This window comes from Solanum tuberosum, unplaced genomic scaffold (genome assembly GCF_000226075.1).
Source record: "Solanum tuberosum cultivar DM 1-3 516 R44 unplaced genomic scaffold, SolTub_3.0 scf00002, whole genome shotgun sequence".
NCBI lineage: Eukaryota > Viridiplantae > Streptophyta > Magnoliopsida > Solanales > Solanaceae > Solanum > Solanum tuberosum.
This window is the reverse complement of record NW_006238928.1, coordinates 1,511,178-1,524,978: the sequence shown is the minus strand read 5'-3', so window position 1 is coordinate 1,524,978 and position 13,801 is coordinate 1,511,178. Positions and strand designations below refer to the sequence as shown.

At 38.5% G+C, this 13,801-nt stretch overlaps 1 long non-coding RNA gene and 1 pseudogene across 1 annotated transcript; both read right to left on the bottom strand.

Moving 5' to 3' along the window:
• The window catches only part of LOC102580218 (L-tryptophan--pyruvate aminotransferase 1-like), a 41,051-nt pseudogene that overhangs the window by 17,984 nt on the left and 9,266 nt on the right, over nucleotides 1-13,801 (bottom strand).
• On the bottom strand, nucleotides 11,862-13,083 carry LOC107058355 (uncharacterized). The gene is made up of 3 exons (XR_001471983.1): nucleotides 13,071-13,083; nucleotides 12,823-12,912; nucleotides 11,862-11,975 (listed from the first exon to the last, which is right to left on the bottom strand). It is a non-coding gene; the product is annotated as an uncharacterized lncRNA (long non-coding RNA).

Genomic DNA, 13,801 nt, shown 5'->3' with positions numbered 1-13,801 from the left:
AGGTCAAGCTAGGGGTTCAAGAAACAGCCTTTATTCTCCAATTTCTTGTGGAAATCAACCTAAGGTATGGATGCTTTTCATCTTTGGGTAGCTATCACCCAAGGAGCCCTTTCAAACTATGTTTTAAGACTTCCAAATCCCCCCAAAAAATAGGGTTTCCATCTATGTCGTGGGTCTTTCTTCAAAACATTTTCAATTGTTTAATTATGGTTTATTATGATTGGTTATGATGATTTATGATTGGAATAATGATTATTTTTGGATTTTAATTAAAATCTCCTTTGGACCCATGATTCCCCCATCTCTTTTAAATTATGAACTAAGGTGTGGCTTGATTTACCATGGAAGCATGACAATTTATTATGTTTACATTGATTATCTTGTTGAATCATGATATCCCTCGATCCAATGTGGTAATTCTAGAAGTTAGAGTTTATCTTGGTTCATAGCCTTGAAGGGAAACTTGTTAGGGTTTATACATGTTGATGAGGATTGCATATGAACTCATGATTAACTTAGCTAGTGATGATCCTATGACTATTGTGTAATTGTGGTATTGTTGTAAGATTATTTCCCCTATAACCTTACACATGACTATGCATGAAAGGTCTATGATTATGATACTATGGTTGTGTTGATTGAAAGGTTATTCTCATGAAACACTATGAATATGATGTGAAAGGTTTATTCAAAATTTGATGATTCTAAGGTTGAAAGGACATTCTCACCTAATGAATCCATGAGCTATTATTATACCATGTTGACTTGAGTGCCTAGTGCATTCTTTCATGAACATGAACTTAAGTAAAGACTTAATATGACTTTTAAAGGGAATTATCCTTAGTACCGAGTGGATATGAAAATGAGATAGAAGCTTTTACGTTAGAAGTTCGGCTTCCCAATGTTAGTTATCTCATAAGATGGAAACCTTTGACGTTAGAAAGGCTGGGTTTCTAGTAGCAATCTCATTATCCCATAACTATGTGCCCACATAGGTCTTAGATAGTGGATCCACCTAAAAGCTAATTATGTTAGTTCTACCTTAGGCAAGTAGGACATCTCTTTACGGTATGGGGGTAAGACACCGGATTCCATGTAGCACACATGGTCTATGTCGGTTAAGGCTATATTTCCCTATATGATAAGAATATGAATTATGAAAATAACATGGACTTTAGCTATAACTAATTTAGAGGTACTACTTAGTATGAGTGGGGGTATGGGACTTCACTTATGCATTGCACAAGTAGGCTTTAAGAGAGGTTATGGTGAGGTTCTCTTATGTTATGAAGACTTATGGATTATGTATGTAAGATATGTATAGTTGTTAAGGTTTACTTTACTTGTTAACAGTTAGGAACATGAATAACTCCTTACTTATGTATATTGGTTATGAATGAGGCAAAAGCAAGATATGTATGATGTTGGTGACCTAAGTATGATACTTAGCATTTGGTATAGTTATGGGATCTTACCTTTGCATTGCACTAGTATGGCTTGAGGTTGCTTATATGTTGGTTTGACTTATGTTTCTTCATATATGTGCATAGTGGAATTTAAACTTGATAAATGCATGATTTCAACTAAATGTCCCTTTTATGCATGTTTCAAGGATTTTTTATGCATGGCTTCCATACTTAGTACATTATTTGTGCTAACCCATATTTTCTACATTTACTATGAGTGTAGGTTCCAGTCGTTGAGACATACTTCTTCTTTCAAGTGAATCTTGGGTTGACTATTCCCTAAACTTTTTGAGTCCTCATGGTTCGAGGACACGATGTTATTCTTTTCTAGCTTCTATTGTACCTTCTATTTTTGAGACTTTATTGATATGAAGTGCTTTGACCCTAATTGTACTCTCTAATGTACTAGATGGTAATTGATACAAGGTCTAGACTCTTATATTCGTTTATGCAAAAGAAGTTGACTTCGATTGTAAAAGTTTTGATTTTTTCCGCATCATTTCTATGACTTTATGTGTATGATTATGCTAAGGGCTTGTATGAGACCCCTTCGGGGTCAAGTATGCCGTGTTACGTCTAAGGGGTACCCCTGGGTCGTGACATGTGGCATGAACATCACTTTCCTCCTTTTCTTTAACATTTCAAACATGCTAATAATACTCCCCATTATTCAACTTTTTATGAATTACCGGACACCCTATTTCTTTTGCAATTTTCATCACTTTATTTCACAACTTTTTCCTTCTTTTCTTTTTCTTTTTCTTTTTTTTATATGGAGGAGTTCCATCTTTTTCAAAACCATTCTCAAAGGGGCATTTTATTTTACACATCTTGATTCTCCTTCTCTTCTCACCACACCCCAACTTAGGCTTTTGGCCTAAGTTGGCTATTCAAACAAACCACACATCATGAGTGTTATGGGTGAATGGATAAAGAGGAGTCAAAATAGTTTCAAGTTTCTTCCAAGAAAAGGATAAGGCTCAATGGGGTTCAAGCAAGGTTCACACATCTCACAAGGTTGGCCAAAAAAGAGAGATATTGTCAAATTGTTTCACTCTTTAAAATTGTTGCCTAAGATCATTTCAAGTACTTGCATCACTTAGTCAACCGGACCAACGGAGAAAATTCTAGGTGACATCACAAAATGTTCAAACTAAGCTCATCACACAAGGCATTGGTACCAATATCAAACAACACTCCACACTTTCTAGCTAGTGTGCAATGTTCATCACAAGAGACTCATTCGATAACCGGCTAGTCACAACGAGATGCAAAAAGTCCACACATTGTCTACACAACTTCATTTGGCCTCATCGTAGCCGCACATTCATTTCGTTCAATTAAGAAAACTATTTAACTCATCGGTATTGATCATAATCGATACTCAAATTCTCACAAGAACAGCCACAATCACAACAAATAGAGGTGGCACAAAATTTTCAAAATAGGTCAAAAACCATTTCCATTCAAAACAAGGAGCAATAAGCTCAAACATCCACAAAATAAGATCAAAACCAAAAAAATAGATCACATATAAGTCACAAAACCCAATATTAACAAACTAAAATGTAATCACAAGAGGTAGGTATGGAAATAACTCACCCCACAAACAAAAGAAAAGCAGTTTTCCTCAAATGCAACTAAAAACACAAATATCAATAAAACAACAGAGAGGGAGGTAAAGATTTCATCATGTCTACTCAGTTGCTCCGTCTATCGGGGAATCAATGTCCAGTGTAACATCAATTGTAACTGTACTCGACCCAGCCATAGTGGTGTCTCTCAAGGTGGTCTGTCGGGCAGTCTCGAAAATAGCACCCTCCAAGTCGGCTAGATCATCATACACAACTGCATCTCACTCCCCAAGCTGCTCCTCATCGGTCTCGGTCTCAGTCTCAGCCTCATAATCAACAACAACAGTATCCTCCCTAGTATCATCTCTGCTGGTAGCCGGAGCCATATCAGAACTGGCCAGGACTTCTGCACTTGGAACGTCAATAACCTCTGATGACTCAAATAATGAAGTGAAGTCTGTGGACTTAAGATGGTTCGCATACTTTCTCAACTCGGAGACCTCAGCTTTCAAAGTCTTAACTGCAGTAGTAACCCCATATTGCCTCTCACAAGTCTCTACTCTCGCTGTGAGAGCATTAATAGATGTCCGGAGGGGTGTCAAAGCAGCTGAGATGGCTCGCTCAATCATCCAAGGCACCTCGGCCTCTAGCCGGGAAGTCCGCACATCTGCTGAATGGTCTAGGTGCCCCATCTTGAGGAGCATGGCCTGAGTGATCAGAGTCCTCGAGGCAGTGGTACCTGAAGTAGAATGCTGGGAGGCAGTGGTAGAACCTGGGGCCTTGGAAGGAGTGAAAGTAGATGTACCTGAAGGCCTAGAGGCCGGAGTAGGCAAAGTTGCCTCTTCATGTATAGAATCAACATCAACCACCGGGGATGTATCCACCAGAGTTTCTCTCCTCCTATTCGCCTCATCCCATGTGTACTCAGCCTCTATGTGCCGGATGTCGATGGAGGATATGGGTGTGACCTCAACATCACTCTTCTCGTCAAGAAGAACTCCAGCACGCCGACATAACTCTATAATAAGCACTGGGAAAGAAAGGGATGGCTGGCGCTGCTTGGCCCTCATGGCCATCTCCTACTATATAATCAGTCCCAAGTTTAGCATCTTCCTTGCTATAATCGATCAGAGACAGGACGTCTTTGGGTGGCGGAGGATGAACTCATTCTGCAAGGGAATGATAGAATTGTTGATGAACCTGAACCAGTACTGGGCTGCTATATTTAAGTCCTTCTTCTCAATAGGGGCTCCAACCTCAATCCACCTCGGGGTGGTGTCATAAATGAGGGGAGAAAGCCAACCATTATGTTCATCCAGAGTTTGTGTTGTAGTCATGCTCTCGTAATCATGCTCAAACCTTGTAGCTCTGTCAAGTGCAGCATTGCTATCATCATTGTAGCATCCCACAATCCTCTCCCGTACCATTACAGATGCCACCGATCTGAAGGCACTGGCCTTCTTCTTCCCCTGGGGTACTAGATCACTATATGTTGTGTAGAACTCTCTGGCACAGGTGGGAATGTATGAGCCACGGGGCCTGGTGAATATTTCAAATTTGTGGAACCGGAGAGTGTCCCACACCAAAGGGTACATGTCCACCACGCCATCCGTGGACAGTCTTTTTTCCTCCAGAATGGTCCTCAATCCCATGGCCTTTAGCCTGTTGAGTAACCGGGGAGGAGGACACTAAATTGCTGGTGTTGGAACCACCATCTGTGTCGGAGCTGGCACAGTATCAATAGCAGGAGGGGTAGACTCCAGGATCCTAGACGGATCTTCACGAACCCTAGCACAAATTTCTGCTCGTCGAGTCTATAGTGGTTGGTCATACTCAGGCTGGAAGAGTGAGACCTGAGAATCAAAAGACTCCCCATCATTGCCGGAGTTATGCTCTAGTCTCTCAACAACGGGCGCTTTACCCTTTCCCTTGACTCCCTGCGGAGGTGCTTTCTTGCCCTTTTTGTTGGAAGCAGCAGCTCCCTCATTTATCACAATGCCCCATGTCCGTTTGCGGGGCAGCATGTCACTTTCATCCCAATAAGTCCTAGTCATATCTGCAAAACACATCAAAAAAAGTCAAGAAAATTTGCAAAATTCAAGTTGCAGAAAGACCCGCTGAACCAATCAGTGACTCGCCGAGTCACTTTGGTGAGCCAGATTGGGCTCACCGAAAGCATTGGCGTAAAAAATTTCCAGAAAAATGGCAGGTCGGCGATGTTCAGGGTCTTTTGATGAATCGCCGACATCACTCGGTGAACTCAGACTAGCCCGCTGAATATTACAATGTGTTTTAGGGGTTAGGGGCGCAGAAAGAATGATCAAACAAACCTTTCGGTGCGTCGCCGAGTTCACTCGGCGAACTCAGGCTTCCCACCAAAAGTTACAGACTCAAACTAAGGAATATTGAGAAATTAAGGGTGATCAAGGGGGACATTGGCCAACCGCCGAACCGTTCGGCGAGCTCGACCCAACTTGCCAAACTACCCAACGTGCCAAATTTCAACCCCATTTCCCAAAATTAAGCCCGCAGCCCCCGAAATAAAAATCAAACACATACAATATGCAATTATGACCATACCCAATCGACCCATACCTCCGGGGTACTCAGACTTCCGCTGATTTGGCAAAAATTGGCCATTTGACAACTTATGACCTTAAAAATGACGTCAAATGCTCCATCATTAGGTAAAGTACGTCATTTAGCACAATTGGGAGTTACTTAGACTTCACCCAACTATACCCAACATAAACTAAGAGCAACACAACAATTTATGATCAATTTTAATGCACAAAACTCGGGAAACCATCATTTTAAGCATTTAGGCACAAATTCGAACACAAATACAGGCAATCTGACACATAAAACATCATTTAAACAATCCCCCAACAAAAAATAACACAAAATAACACATAATTACAGATAGCATTTGAGTTCAATCACTAAACTAAAGTTTGGGGTTCAGAAAACTAACCTGAATATCGAATAGAAAGTTTGATAAGCTAGGCGGAAAAGTAATCCAAATCTGAGCACGAGAACCAACTCAAAAACAATAAAATGGGAAAATATGGAAGATTTAAGGTGCGGGTGAGAGTGTACGGAGTTTCAAATGAGAAAATATAAAAGATTTTGAATTTTTAAACCATTTGGCCTTTTAAAACCTTTTAGCTCACGGCCCTTTCGGCGGTATTAGTCAACCACACCGAATCACTCGGTGATATGCCAAGTAATAACTTCTCTCGCGGATTTTTACAGGATCTCCAGTCAATTTGGGGATCACAACGGCGGACAAAATCGAGCGCGCCGACCTGTTCGGTGAGTTGCCGATTGAGCACTTGGCTCGCCGATAGGACTTTTTGGCTTGCCAAACTGTACAATCTCAAACACACTCCACTTTTCGACCTGCACAATCAACACCCGTTGTTCAAAATCAAACTTAGAGCATTAAAAACTTAGGTTGCCTCCCAAGAAGCCTTAGTTAACGTCATGGCATGACGCAAGTACCAAATCAAGATTCATTCTTGGGGTTTGCCATTGTATCACTAGGAAACCCCTTTGTTGTCTTGGATTCAAATGTGATGAAATTTGACCCATTTGGGTCTCCAACTGCTTAATAGAGACTGAGTGAGCGTTCACCGTCTGATTGAGAGTTGAGACATCCTCTTTCATCTCTTTTAACACTTTGTCGGACCCTTTAACTTTGTTGAGAATGAGTGAAAGCATATCTTATGTCCGGCACCTTTAGATTCTTTGGGATTTTGACGCTCATGGGGAGGAACATACCTATCTTTCTCCCCCTTTCTTTCCTTCCAAATGGTGTTACGATCACGCCATTCTCTGTCATGGTCTCTCCAACCCTCATCTCTATTCCATCCTTGATTTCCACCCGGTCTTGGGTAGTTTGCACGATAACCTCCTCCTTGGCTGGCTTGGAAGTTTACTTCCTCATTGTACAACGCTTCAAATTTTGCTTCATCGGGATTCATTCCACCAACACCCACAACATTAACACTCCAAGCACCAGCACCCATGACATTTTTAGCAAATATATCTAATTGGGTCATCATTTTGGCCATATTTTGGTCTCTCTCTTGATCCTTTTTTATCTACTATTTTGTCATTTTATAAGTGAGAGGAGAGACATGGTCTTCACGAGTGTACCATGCTGTCACGACCCAAGCCTAGGGCCTAGACGTGACCGGCGAATGGGGAACCCGAAGGAACCCCAAACAAGCCTCATAGCGTATCTTACACATCATTGGTCGCGGAAGCAATTAAAATGACCATAAGCGATAAGCATAATCAAGGGGGAAATCGGGACTAAGGGAGCAAGAAAAAAAAAAGAAGAAATGATACTTAAATACCATAGATGAGTCAAGCTCAAGCATAATACACAACTTGTCCAACACCACCTCTAAACATGCAACCAAGGTACCAACCCCTCGATACGGTTATACGGGCCTACTACCCCCCGTACTAGGCAACCAAGGTACCAACCCCTCGATACGGTTATACGGGCCTACTACCCCCCGTACTAGGCAACCAAGGTACCAACCCCTCGATACGGTTATACGGGCCTACTACCCCCCGTACTAGGCAACCAAGGTACCAACCCCTCGATACGGTTATACGGGCCTACTACCCCCCGTACTAGGCAACCAAGGTACCAACCCCTCGATACGGTTATACGGGCCTACTACCCCCCGTACTAGGCAACCAAGGTACCAACCCCTCGATACGGTTATACGGGCCTACTACCCCCCGTACTAGGCAACCAAGGTACCAACCCCTCGATACGGTTATACGGGCCTACTACCCCCCGTACTAGGCAACCAAGGTACCAACCCCTCGATACGGTTATACGGGCCTACTACCCCCCGTACTAGGCTTGGTCGACTCACAACACGTATATAGAGAAAATCATATACATGTATCCATTTCATCATCATTTCAATACTTATATAATCATCCGACTCATAGGACGTACATTGGACCTTCCATTTCATAAGAATTCTATAAATGGCATTTTATCAAACATATGGTGGGCTACTTGTTCATGTAAATAAAATCATGTGTTTCAAGAGTACTAAGTCCAACCAATTTCAAAATCCATATAAAACAGCCCACCAACAACATACATATATATATACATATATAACAACCTTCATAATTTGATCATTGAGGCATGAAAACCATAAACATCATATAATCATTCCATTTCATGATAATATACAAAAATAGACCATAATAGGATGTGTAGTAATAATTCCATAATTCAAGAGTTCATAAATGATCATAAGGACCCATAAACTTGAAGTAAAATAGAGGATAAATGGTTGGACTTGTGGAAAGGAAGGTTTCCACAATCAACCCACATACCTCAACTTTGGAGAATTCTTGATGAAGATTGGAATGGAGAATTGCTTGAGATTGAATCTTGAATCCGGAATTAAAGCTTGGGATCCTTGAATTTGGTTGATGATCTTGGTGGAATTTTTGGAGAGGGTTTAGAGAGAGTTTTTGGACGTTTTGAAGTTGAATGACTAAGTATGGATATGTCCCCTTTTTATAAAAACGTCCCAACACTTAGAAAAAAATTGAGGCGGGTGAACAGTGTTTTCGGCTACTGGAATTTGCATTTTCTGCCGGACAGGTTTTACGAAAATGGTCATAACTCCTTCATCCTAACTCGGAATGAGGTGAAACAAATTGCGTTGGAAAGCTAACTCACAGAGCTTTAATTTTGATAGTTTGAGCTCCTTCCAGTTCCTTGTGTGCTGAGAGATATTCCCCTTTAAAGTTGACCCTCAAAATCGCATTTTTTTCGATTTTCAAATTTTGATACGGTTGTTCTAAAATTCGGGTTAGACTCATTTCCCACTCAATTTGACCCCCTGAATAAGAATATGAAGTCGAATTTCCGAAATGATGCACGGATTTTGAGATATATGGAAATTACAATTTTAGGTGTTTTCGAAGCACATTTTCGGGCATTTTTGGGGTCGTTTCACATGCCCTGTTAATATTGGTCATGCAATAAAGGAGTTGAGATGCCATTGCATAGGGCTGTTGCATTAGATCACCTGGAGAAAGTTGATCAGCCACTCTTTTGTTTATCGAATCAAGGCATCTATAGAAATGTTGAGGCAGCACATTATGTAGAAGTCCATGAGTTGGGCATTGAAGCACCAGCTTCTTAAATCTCAGCCATGTCTCATGGATTTTCTCACCTTCCACGCGTTTGAAACCTTGGATTCCATCCCATAAAGTCATCATCTTCGATGGGGAAAAGAATCTCACCTGAAATGTTGTGGTCAGCTCATCCCAAGAGGTGATAGAGTCCCTCGGTAACTCAACCAACCATTTAGTGGCTTCACCCAATAAAGAGAATGGGAACAACCTCAGATGGACTAATTCTTGCGATATGTTCTTAAATGAGAACGACCCACAGACATCCACAAAGTTCTCAATATGCTCATGGGGATCCTCATGAGCCAGCCCCCCAAATAAACCCTTCAGTTGTAGGAGCTGAAGGATTGTGCTTGTAATGTGAAAAACAGTGTTTCCTTCAGCTAGAGGCAAACGAATGGCACCAACACCACCCATTTGGACTAGGTAATTGACATCGTTTAGGTTCCCAACATCATCTTGGTGGCCCACTTGGCAACTATTACTTTTGTTAACGCTCATCTCCTCATCTGTTTTAACACAATCAACACAAAACCAAAAATAAAATAAGTAGATTCAACTATGACTAAAAAGAACACAATTCAACTTCACCAAAAGAATTTAAACAACACCACTCTCCGGCAACGGCGCCATTTTGATACAAGTTTCAAGCACACCTCATCCAATTCTAGGTGTCAACGATCATAAATCAGTATAAAACCCAACTAAATGAGTTGGGGTCAAATCCCACATGGAGTGGTACGTGTTTTAAATTCAAATAGGAAGTACAAACGTGGTCTAATCAACCATAGGAATAGAAATTATCGAAAAAAATATTAATCAAATTAAAGGGGTGACACGAATGTCAGATGGGGGCTTTAGTTTGCAATTATCAACTACAAGCAGTCACAAACAATTCGAAATAACAATAGAGAGAAGGATTCTCGGGATGTTATCGATTATAGGCAAATATAGGTATATGGGTGATTAAAACTACTAGTAAACAACTAAAAATCAGTGAGTAGGCTAGACTATAAGGGAGATAGCTTTCTCTCGAACAACTACCCTGAATCAGGTGATTTCTTTCGAACATCAACAAGCATGACAATGAAGAACATCCCACACCTTAATTCATCCACTCTTTCAAGCTAGATGGGTAAGATTGGGTTTAGGATTCACTCTCTCGAGCTAAACCCAGCTCAACCTAATACCCACAAATCATTAATCAATAATCTTAGTTCTAAAACTTCTCTCGAGCAAGCCAAGAACACAAAAGTAGAACTGCATTTGCAACTATAATTCATAAATTAAACCTCAATTAATGATTAAACTCACTTCAAAATAGCATTTGAACTAGTAATTAACAATATCCATAAACTAATTCAACCCATAATCACATGATCACACCCCAAGAATTTGGGGTTTTAGCCAAACATCATAAAAGGGTAAAAATGATTACCAAATCGATTATCCATAAATTGGGTAAGAGAGTCTTTACAATGCTCAATTTGCAGAATATTCGAAACCCACTTCCAAAATCTCTAAATTGAATCTCTAAGGTTCTTCAAAAACTAAGAAAAACTAAAGAGAAAATTGTTCTAAACTAAAATCGTCTTCTCCAAAATGTATTCAGATGCTCAACTAAATGTTCAAAATCTAATTATAGTCGCCAAAAATAAGATACGAATGGCCATTTGGCGAAGTAAGTCGGGTTTGCTGAACTACTCAGCGAGCTGCCCTTTGACCTCTTCCATCGCCTTTTTGCCTTGGAATTCAACATCCTTAAGTTCAGTAACTTTGGGCGTTGTAACTTTGCTTCGTGGAAGTGTTCGGTGATTCGTCGACTGCTCATTTTTGTCGCCGACTTGGTTTCTTCCTTCAGGGTTGACACACTGGAACTTTAGGCGGTTAGATGAGCCACTCAACGACACGCCAAGTGCTCCTGGCGATCCTCAGGCTCGCCCTTCTTCCTTTCTTCAGCTTGCATCTACAAGGGAGAAGGGATTTTCCAACAAAATATTTTGTTGCAATTTATTCAATGTTGTTGCCAAAAGTACTTTTAGTAACAAAAATATTTTTGTTGCACATTGTTGCCTAAAATGCTGTTGGGAAATGTTTTGCAACAACAAAAAAAAAATGTTGTAAAAAGTTAACTTACACAACAAAAAAAGTTATTACCATAAATTATATTTTGTTGGTAAAAAGTACACAATTGTTGTTTATGTAAATCTTTAGCAACCAAAAATATTGTTGCAATAAATTATTATTTTTCCCAATAAAATTAGTAGTTGCAAATAATGGACAGAAAAATCGGTTATCAATCTGTTATTTAGACTTTTAGCAACAACAATTATTGTGGCTATAATTACATTTTTTTTATCTACAATTAGTCATCACATTTAAGCTATTTGTGAATAAATATTTCTGGTAAATCTTTAGTAACAACTTATTATTAGTTGCTACATGTATAATTTACATTTAAAGTTAATAAAATCCATGAATTCATATATAAATTAACGCATACAAATATATATAATAGTATCAAACGTCAATACATAGAACTGATGCACTAGATATTTGGAATTTTTAAAAAACTAAAAAATTTCTACATAGGATGTCTTAATTTACGAAATGAATAAAAACATAATATAAGAAATATCATTAAGTAGTACTAATCTACTAGTAACTTAACAGGTAAATATCCCCCCGATAGCTTGTGTATGACATGAATCATATTGTAAGTAGTGTTGGTTTAAGCACGTTCATCCTACAAAAGAAGATAAATATAATTACATTTTTTAAAAAAAATCAATGAAAATAATATATTCAATGTAATTTATAAACTTGGTATCAAAAGAATAAAATATATGCAATCTTATCTTTACATTTGTGGGGGTTGGGAAGCTAATTCAAATAGACCTTGCACTTAGAAGAGAAATAAGACTAAATAGTGGCCACATGAACTCATATAATATATGCACAACATATAATACGGGAAAGTAAATCATAGTCCAATCAAATTATTTTTTCAATGACTACTCAAAATTGAAAGAGAACTTCAAATATGCTCTTTTGACTACCAAATGAGCACCACGAGCTGATTTGTTAGAGAACAATACATCTTTTTTGTTTGATGTATTGTTCTCTAACAAATCAACTTATGGTTCTTATTTGGTAGTCAAAAGAGAAGATTTGAAGCCTTGTCTTTATAAAAGTATAACTAATAATAACAATCATATACTTATGTCATTGAAAATAAATAGATAAGAGGCTGACTTTTGAGTTTCACTTGCCATTCAAACCAACAATCCAATGATAAGACATAAAGAACATTAGCATATTGAAATTGGATTTTCTTACGGAATGGACAAATCATTGTACAATCTAAAGTCCAATCATTAAAAAACATTAAGAATCTAAGCACTTTTTTCATTTTTTATAAATTTTACATTGTAGTTACCATATCAAGATACCATGACAATTTAAAAATCAAATCAGTTATTTTTTTAAAGAATCTACTTACAAATCATATGATTTGTATTAGATGAATGAGCTCTAACTATCCTTCAGTAATAAAGTCTCTTGTAATAAACTTAAAATTTAAACTTACTTACCCCAATGTCATTCATAAGACTTGTAGGATTTGCAACATCTGAATCACTTGAATCGGTAATAATGTTGAGAATTGCAGATGGAAAACCACTCTGTTAAGCATAGCAAATATAAGGAATTGAAAGATGATTGATCTAATAAAGAGAAACTATGTTATAACATCAAAATAACTAGGACAAGTTTTTTAAGAATAGCATAATCAAAATACTCTTAGGATCAAAAGAAAGAAATTGATCATTAACGCTTGTACCTTAGAAATTTGCATATGGGATGCCAGTGCCTTTATGCCCTCTTTTACCATTTTTTGATCACGCACTAGACGAGTTTCCATCTTACAATTTTCATGAAGTAATTATAGACCAAAAAAAGAATCAGCAAAATGGAGCAACACCAGATGTCCAAAAAATAATTCAGATAACATTATTTTCAACACCAAGCATAACGGTTAAGATGCATGTAGATGGGAGGAGCTAAATCTTTTAAAAGAAGTTATTGTAATAAGTAAAATTATCTTGTGCACTAACTGAAAATCACAACCAATCATCATCTTCGTCGGCTTCATGTTCATCTTCAGAAAGATATTCTCCATCTGATGAAAAATTATTGAAGTTATCTCCATTTTCACCATCAGATTCATCAATAACTTCTAGGTCTATTTCTTCCTCGTTATTGAGAGAAGGTGCTTCAACACTCACTCCATCAATGTCTTCTCTTTGTATTGTAACATTATCATTATCCGATTCTACTTGAAGACTTATTTCTCCCCTTTCAACCAAGTCAATTAGTTGATATGGCTCTGGTTCACTTTCTTGCTCGGGTACATCATACAAATTTCGTGGTCTTACCCTTACCACTGCATGCCATTTTTCATTTTGACCATGTTTAAGATAATACACAGATTGAGCTTGTGAGCCTAAAATAAATGGATCATTTGTGTAATGAATCTGTGTCACATCTACACATACAAATCCATATTCATCT